Below are 7,962 nucleotides of genomic sequence, written 5' to 3'. Positions count from 1 at the left end.
CACAGATAGTCGAGACATGTGAAAATATGTGGCCTTATTTTTATTTTTTACAGCAAAATAGTGTCACTAACTAGGGTAGTGTGGCGGTCTCAAGTGGTGTATGGCTGAGGGTAGTACTCTTGACAGAGCATGATGTATCTTACGGTGGCCAAGCTTTCTGTCAGGAGAAGAGTCATTCTTTCTCATAATACACACACACACAGGAAACTCCACAATACAATGTTTGCACAGTAACTGCCTCTAGGCAGAAGATGATGATGGTGGCAATAGTTGGTGCATTTGAGCCCTAGTCATGAAACAGGCATAAGAATTTGAAACAGAAGTCTCTTTACTGAAGGTAATGGGGCAAATTATTATTTACAAACAGCAGTAAACTCCAGTGAAGGACAGAAGTTTACTGTCAAAACTTAATCCCCAATCCCGAAGTTCTTTTTGTACATTGTCAATGTTACAGAACCCCCCAGCACCCCGAATAGGAGATGCATGTATGATACAGTTGTGGCCAAAAGTATTGACACCCCTGCAATTCTGTCAGATAATGCTCAGTTTCTTCCTGAAAATGATTGCAAATACAAATTCTTTGGTATTATTATCTTCATTTAATTTGTCTTAAATGAAAAAACACAAAAGAGAATGAAGCAAAAAGCAAAACATTGATCATTTCACACAAAACTCCAAAAATGGGCCAGACCAAAGTATTGGCACCCTCAGCCTAATACTTGGTTGCACAACCTTTAGCCAAAACAACTGCGACCAACCGCTTCCGGTAACCATCAATGAGTTTCTTACAATGCTCTGCAGGAATTTTAGACCATTCTTCTTTGGCAAACTGCTGCAGGTCCCTGATATTTGAAGGGTGCCTTCTCCAAACTGCCATTTTTAGATCTCTCCACAGGTGCTCTATGGGATTCAGGTCTGGACTCATTGCTGGCCACCTTAGAAGTCTCCAGTGCTTTCTCTCAAACCATTTTCTAGTGCTTTTTGAAGGGTGTTTTGGGTCATTGTCCTGCTGGAAGACCCATGACCTCTGAGGGAGACCCAGCTTTCTCACACTGGGCCCTACATTATGCTGCAAAATTTGTTGGTAGTCTTCAGACTTCATAATGCCATGCACATGGTCAAGCAGTCCAGTGCCAGAGGCAGCAAAGCAACCCCAAAACATCAGGAAACCTCCGCCATGTTTGACTGTAGGGACCGTGTTCTTTTCTTTGAATGCCTCTTTTTTTCTCCTATAAACTCTATGTTGATGCCTTTGCCCAAAAAGCTCTACTTTTGTCTCATCTGACCAGAGAACATTCTTCCAAAACGTTTTAGGCTTTTTCAGGTAAGTTTGGGCAAACTGAAGCCTGTTTTTTTTATGTCACGGGGTAAGAAGTGGGGTCTTCCTGGGTCTCCTACCATACAGTCCCTTTTCATTCAGACGCCGACAGATAGTACGGGTTGACACTGTTGTACCCTCGGACTGCAGGGCAGCTTGAACTTGTTTGGATGTTAGTCGAGGTTCTTTATCCAAATCCGGACAATCTTGCGTTGAAATCTCTTGTCAATTTTTCTTTTCCGTCCACATCTAAGGAGGTTAGCCACAGTGTCATGGGCTTTAAACTTCTTGATGACACTGCACACGGTAGACACAGGAACATTCAGGTCTTTGGAGATGGACTTGTAGCTGTGAGATTGCTCATGCTTCCTCGCAATTTGGTTTCTCAAGTCCTCAGACAGTTCTTTGGTCTTCTTTCTTTTCTCCATGCTCAATGTGGTACACACAAGGACACATGACAGAGGTTGAGTCAACTTTAATCCATGTCAACTGGCTGCAAGTGTGATTTACTTATTGCCAACACCTGTTAGGTGCCACAGGTAAGTTACAGGTGCTGTTAATTACACAAATTAGAGAAGCATCATATGATTTTTCAAAAAGTGTCAATACTTTTGTCCACCCTCTTCTTTATGTTTGGTGTGGAATTATATCCAATTTGGCTTTAGGACAATTCTTTTTGTGTTTTTTCATTTAAGACAAATTAAATGAAGATAATAATACCAAAGAATTTGTGTTTGCAATCATTTTCAGGAAGAAACTGAGTATTATCTGACAGAATTGCAGGGGTGTCAATACTTTTGGCCACAACTGTAGGTGCAATGTGAGATGCACACCCCCGACCGGCTGCGACCCCTGGGCAGAGGTAAACGAGATATCCCACTTCTGACCTTCCCCCACCTTTGTAAATCCCACAATAAATGATCGGGGATCGCCGGCCACCTGAGGCTATTGTAATGTATGCCTGGCGTCTTAATTGGAACCTGTTATCTACTGGCCTGACACAAATTAATTACAGAACAGAATATTATAGGTAGATGGTTGACCCAGCTTAGGGGAAGGAATTTTTTTCCCTATGGCGAAAATTGGCTTCTACTCTGTGGGTTTTTTGCCTTCCCCAGGATCAACAATGCAGAACAGCTGCACTAAAAATAGGCTGACCTAGATGGACATAAGGTCTTCCTTCAGCCTTCAAAACTATGTTACTATGTTACTATGTTACTATATTGATTGTCCTGTCCTCTGTACGTATATATATTCTGAGACCGGTGAGTAAAATGCTGTCACACTGGAAATACGTGGAGAAGCAGTGATCTTTTATATGTTCCCATGTTACAAAGCCTTTCGAGCCAGCGTCCTTCATCCAGAAGTGAGGAAAAGCAGAGTGGACCTCGTGAAACAAGGGGTGGTAATGTAAGAGGTATTACATCATAGAAGACCCTGTTACAGTCAACTCTGTGAATATGGTCCAAAAATGCTCCCACTTGTTTTTTTCTCTGTTCTGGTACTTGACGAGTGTGGTTTGCTAGCTCTTTCATTACAGAATAATCAGCTCTCATTCTATCAGTTAAACCTGTTAAATTGCAGAATTCTGGAATCAGAATAATAGGCCCTGTTGGCATTTTTCATGGACCTATTGCTTTTTTGGGATTGTGTATGAGAGCAGGCTGTTTCAGGTCTGTGATTTGCTTGTTAAATTGATTTTTGTAATACTATATATATGAGAGCTGACATACTGTTAGTAGTCAGATTTCTGCCTCTCCTTTGCTGAAATCTAGATCCTCACATTCTGCAGCCTCCTGCTCTTCATCTGCTGTAGAGGAGATGCAGAGGAGATTGCCTTGCGGCAACTCTCTCCAGAGGCTTAAGGTACTGTCACACTTAGCGATGTACCAGCGATCCCGACCAGCGATATGACGCGGTCAGGATCGCTGGTACATCGCTAAGTGGTCGCTAGTGAGCTGCCACATAGGCAGATCTCACTAGCGACATCGCTGGGGACGGGGATCGCTACTTACCTGTCACACTAGGCGATCCTGCGTCCTCCCGCCCGGCTCCACGCGTCGCTCGTCCTCACAGCAGGAAGCGCCACAGGAAGCTGACGACGAGAAACAGTCCTGAACGTTCTCGCGCGATCAGCGATAAGCAGCGGGGGAGCCGGTCGCTGGTAAGTATCAGACACAGAGATATCGCTAGCAATATCGCTATAACGTCACTAGTTATAGCGATATTGCTAGCGATATCTCTTAGTGTGACATGCCCTTAAGTCCTCTACCCCTGCATCTGAGCATGCTCATGGGACGAGCACCCATTGGAGTTCGGGAGTCAGGTGTTCAGGTCCTGTGTCGGATCCCATTGGCTCCTCTTGGAGACCTGGAGATTTCCGGAAGGTCCCGTTCGCTATAAAAAGCGCACATGGCTGTTCCGCCATGCGCTAGTTTAGTCATACTTGCTGCTGGGTGTATGTGGATGGATGCATGGACTGGTGAATGACTCATTTGAAACCCCCTTCTTTTGATATTACGGCTGTGTGAGGGAATGAGTTATAGCCAGTAGACAGCGCCAGCGCGCCATTGCTCCACTATTGCACCTGCTAGCGTCTAACATCGCGCTTGCGTTACTGCGGTGTTACCTCACGGCAAGTCTCACGCCGCGCTGCTGTAGCAGCTATTATTTGCGTCTGCAGTTGCAGCGCGGTTTTCCACAAGAGTACGGTAGGTCCTGGCGGAGTGAGTGCCGGTTTTTAACTACTCCGGTGACCATATACCGCTTGTGCACCGCTGAGTTCCTGTGTTCTGAACAGGCTCAGCGTTGTTTATTTGATTTATTGGCCCTGTGCGTTTAACAGAGATTCCTTTGTGCACCTGTGTGCTATCTAATCCCTGTGTACATTACTGCCAGATTGCTCTGCGTCACTTAGCTGTGGTTCCTCCATCTACCACACGGTGGACTCCAAGTGGCGAAGCCACTTCATTTATATTTTATATTTAGTGCCTTCCGCCACTCCTAACATTATACTAGCGCCAGGGTCTGGCTAGTTATGGCAGATCAGCAGCAACTCATGCAGTGCATACGGCTGCTTGAGAACCACTTAGTTACTCTTGAGAAGGCTCTCGCCGCTGCACAAGCTACTGATGCTGCTGTACAGGCTCTAACTGATGCAGTAGGCCGTATGTCCATGTCCACCCTCGCACCGACAGTCACCCGCTTCCCATTACAAGATAAGTTTTCCGGGGATGGCGCCTCCTGTAAGGGCTTCATCAGCCAGTGTGCAATGCACATGGAACTACTGGCCGCGCAATTCCTTATGGAACGGGTCAAGGTGGCATTTGTTATTTCCCTACTGTCGGGCAAGGCCTTGGAATGGGCTACGCCTTGGTGGGAGTGCGGTGATCCTGATATTCGGACTGCAGGTCACCTGTTAATGGCTATCAAGCAGGTTTTCCTCCGCCCACGGGTCACGCACGACACTTCACTGCAGTTACTCGCTCTTACTCAGGGATCCCTCTCGGTTAGCCTGTATGCCGTCCGTTTTCGGACACTGGCGTCCGAGTTGGAATGGTCCGATAAGGCCCTTATTCCCGTTTTTTGGCGAGGGCTAGCGGAGCATGTCAAGGATGCTCTCTCTACTAGAGAGATCCCCACTACCTTGGAGGAGCTAATTTCTGTCTCCTCTCGCATTGACCTCTGTTTTTCGGCGCGCGGTATGGAGCGTGCTCACTCCAAGCAGAGAGCTAGTCCGGCTCTCAAATTTTTTGAGCCTCTGGAGTTGTCTGAGCCAGAGGTTCTACCCCCAGAGCCCATGGAGGTGTCTTGTACCAGTTTTGATACAGCTCCGGCTCAAGTTTCCATTTGCGGTTATCATCATGTGTGTGCTGCTTCTCAGAAAGCCAGCTCCTCGCAATTGTCGGACTCTGAGCCGGTCGACGAGACCTTTGGCCCTCCTCACCTTCGGGCTCAGGTTCTCGCCTGGGCACACGCGTCCAATGCGCATAACCATCGGGGCTATATGCAAACTGCGAAGCTGTTGGCCGGCACGTATTGGTGGCCCCACAGGGCTCGGGGCCTCAAAAAGTTTATTCAGGCCTGTGCCTCATGTGCTCAGGATAGCCTTCTTAGGCGGAGAGTGGTGACGGCCACCGACTCACGGCGGCACTCTGTTGCGTCGCCCACTCCCGCTATCTCCGAGGTGTCCCTTCTGAAACCTGGTGACCTTGCCTCCACTGATGCCTTCCATGTGTCCCGGTTCACTGTATCACCCACCAGAACACCAAGCTCGCCTGTGGGCGAGTTTGAGCCCTATGCCACTGTAGGGCACAGGCTGATGGTCCGGAAGGCTCTGGGAGGGGGGGGCCCTAGGAGGAGGGGTAATGTTAGGAGTCAGATTTCTGCCTCTCCTTTGCTGAAATCTAGATCCTCACATTCTGCAGCCTCCTGCTCTTCATCTGCTGTAGAGGAGACTGCAGAGGTGATTGCCTTGCGGCAGCTCTCTCCAGAGGCTAAGTCCTCTACCCCTGCATCTGAGCATGCTCATGGGATGAACACCCATTGAAGTTCGGGAGTCAGGTGTTCAGGTCCTGTGTCGGATCCCATTGGCTCCTCTTGGAGACCTGGAGATTTCCGGAAGGTCCCGTTCGCTATAAAAAGCGCGCATGGCTGTTCCGTCATGCGCTAGTATAGTCATACTTGCTGCTGGGTGTATGTGGATGGATGCATGGACTGGTGAATGACTCATTTGAAACCCCCTTCTTTTGATATTACGGCTGTGTGAGGGAATGAGTTATAGCCAGTAAACAGCGCCAGCGCGCCATTGCTCCACTATTGCACCTGCTAGCGTCTAACATCGCGCTTGCGTTACTGCGGTGTTACCTCACGGCAAGTCTCACGCCATGGTGCTGTAGCAGCTATTATTTGCATCTGCAGTTGCAGCGCAGTTTTCCACGAAGTATGGTAGGTCCTGGCGGAGTGAGTGCCGGTTTTTAACTACTCCGGTGACCATATACCACTCGTGCACCACTGAGTTCCTGTGTTCTGAACAGGCTCAGCGTTGTTTATTTGCTTTATTGGCCCTGTGCATTTAACAGAGATTCCTTTGTGCACCTGGGTGCTATCTAAACCCTGTGTACATTACTGCCAGATTGCTCTGCGTCACTTAGCTGCGGTTTCTCCATCTACCGCACGGTGGACCCCGAGTGGCGAAGGCACTTCATTTATATTTTTTATTTAGTGCCTTCCGCCACTCCTAACACATACAGGTATATACTGTATAGAAGAGAGAAGACATACAGGTATATACTATATACAGGAGGAGATGACATACAGATATATTCAATATACATGGGATACTATGCCCGAGCAACACCGGGCTCTTCAGCTAGTAATCGATAAAACTTATTTCACAACAATCTGATTGCTTGAAAGTAGACTCTGGATGTTAAATCCCAGTTGATATTATCAAGGCAATATGTACCATAGTTGTATTTGGTAAAAACTCTCTGTCCATTCAGTTCTTTACTGCCAGCATCATAGAAGGCATGTAATCCAATTTTCGAGTGAAAATTGTATATTACATCCAGAACAGTTTCATTTTGAAGGATTTTGTTGCTCATATCAATGCACAACATGATACTAGTCTCATACTGCAAAATTGAGGTGGTAAATCCTTTCCACACAGATAGGTTGTGTGTTCTAACTTCTGTAGCATCATTTGGGTGATAATAATTCAGTTGTTTGCTTCATATTCATCATCTTCAGAAGCCTTTGGAATATAATGTTGTAAAAGTGAAAGCAGGTTGGTGAAGTTGGTGGTAACTCATTTGTCAGAGTAATTGTAATCTTTATTTTTATTAATATTTCTCCATTGCATGTGCAGCTAACCACCTCATTGATATTATTATTATCATTTATTTTTATAGTGCAATTTATTCCATGGTGCTTTACATGTGAAAAAGGGGCATACAAACACAAGTACAATAAACATGAGCAATACAAGGCATACACAAGTACGAGGGCTCACAGTATATACATGGGATGGGTGAAGATAGACTAGGAAAGGGTAGAGCTGGTCGTGCAGCGGTTCAGTAGACTGAGGATAACTGCAAGTTGTACGATTTCCTGAAGAGGTGGGTCTTCAGGTTCCTGTTGAAGCTTTCCATGGTAGTCAAAAGTCTGATGTGTTGGGGTAGAGAGATCCAGACTATGGGGTAAGCACAGGAGAAGTCTTGTATGCGGTTGTAGGAAGTAGAGATAAAAGGGGAGTAGAGAAGGAGATTTTGAAAGGATCGAAGGTTGTGTGTAGGTAAATACCGGGAGACCATGTCACAGAAGTATGGAGGAGGCAAGTTGTGGATGGCTTTGTATGTCATAATTTTAGGGTTTTGAACTGGAGTCTCTGGACAATAGAAAGACAATGAAGGGCTTGGCAGAGAAGAGAGGCTGGGCAATAACGGGGAGACAGGTGGATTAGTCGAGCACAGGTAGAGGCGCAATGGATATACAGAATAGATTCAGTACAACCTATAGGTCTCAATGAGGTTTTGAGTTTTGCCCCCTTTCTCTAATGTGTTTTTTATGTGGTTTTATTGCTTTTTCCTTTTCCAAGAATTTTAATATGTAGTTTATGTTTTAGGCTCTTTACTATCGATGGT

General features: G+C 46.2%; 1 pseudogene; it reads right to left on the bottom strand.

Annotated features, from left to right (window-relative positions):
* Nucleotides 1–357: 357 nt before the first annotated feature.
* On the bottom strand, nt 358–7,470 carry LOC141089321 (piwi-like protein 1; annotated as a pseudogene).
* Nucleotides 7,471–7,962: the final 492 nt, after the last annotated feature.

The sequence above is a fragment of the Dendrobates tinctorius genome, unplaced genomic scaffold (assembly GCF_039654945.1).
Source record: "Dendrobates tinctorius isolate UK_male_01 unplaced genomic scaffold, ASM3965494v1 ptg000045l, whole genome shotgun sequence".
Taxonomy (NCBI): domain Eukaryota; kingdom Metazoa; phylum Chordata; class Amphibia; order Anura; family Dendrobatidae; genus Dendrobates; species Dendrobates tinctorius.
Note: the sequence above shows the minus strand (reverse complement) of the source record. Positions and strands in the feature narration are given on the sequence as shown.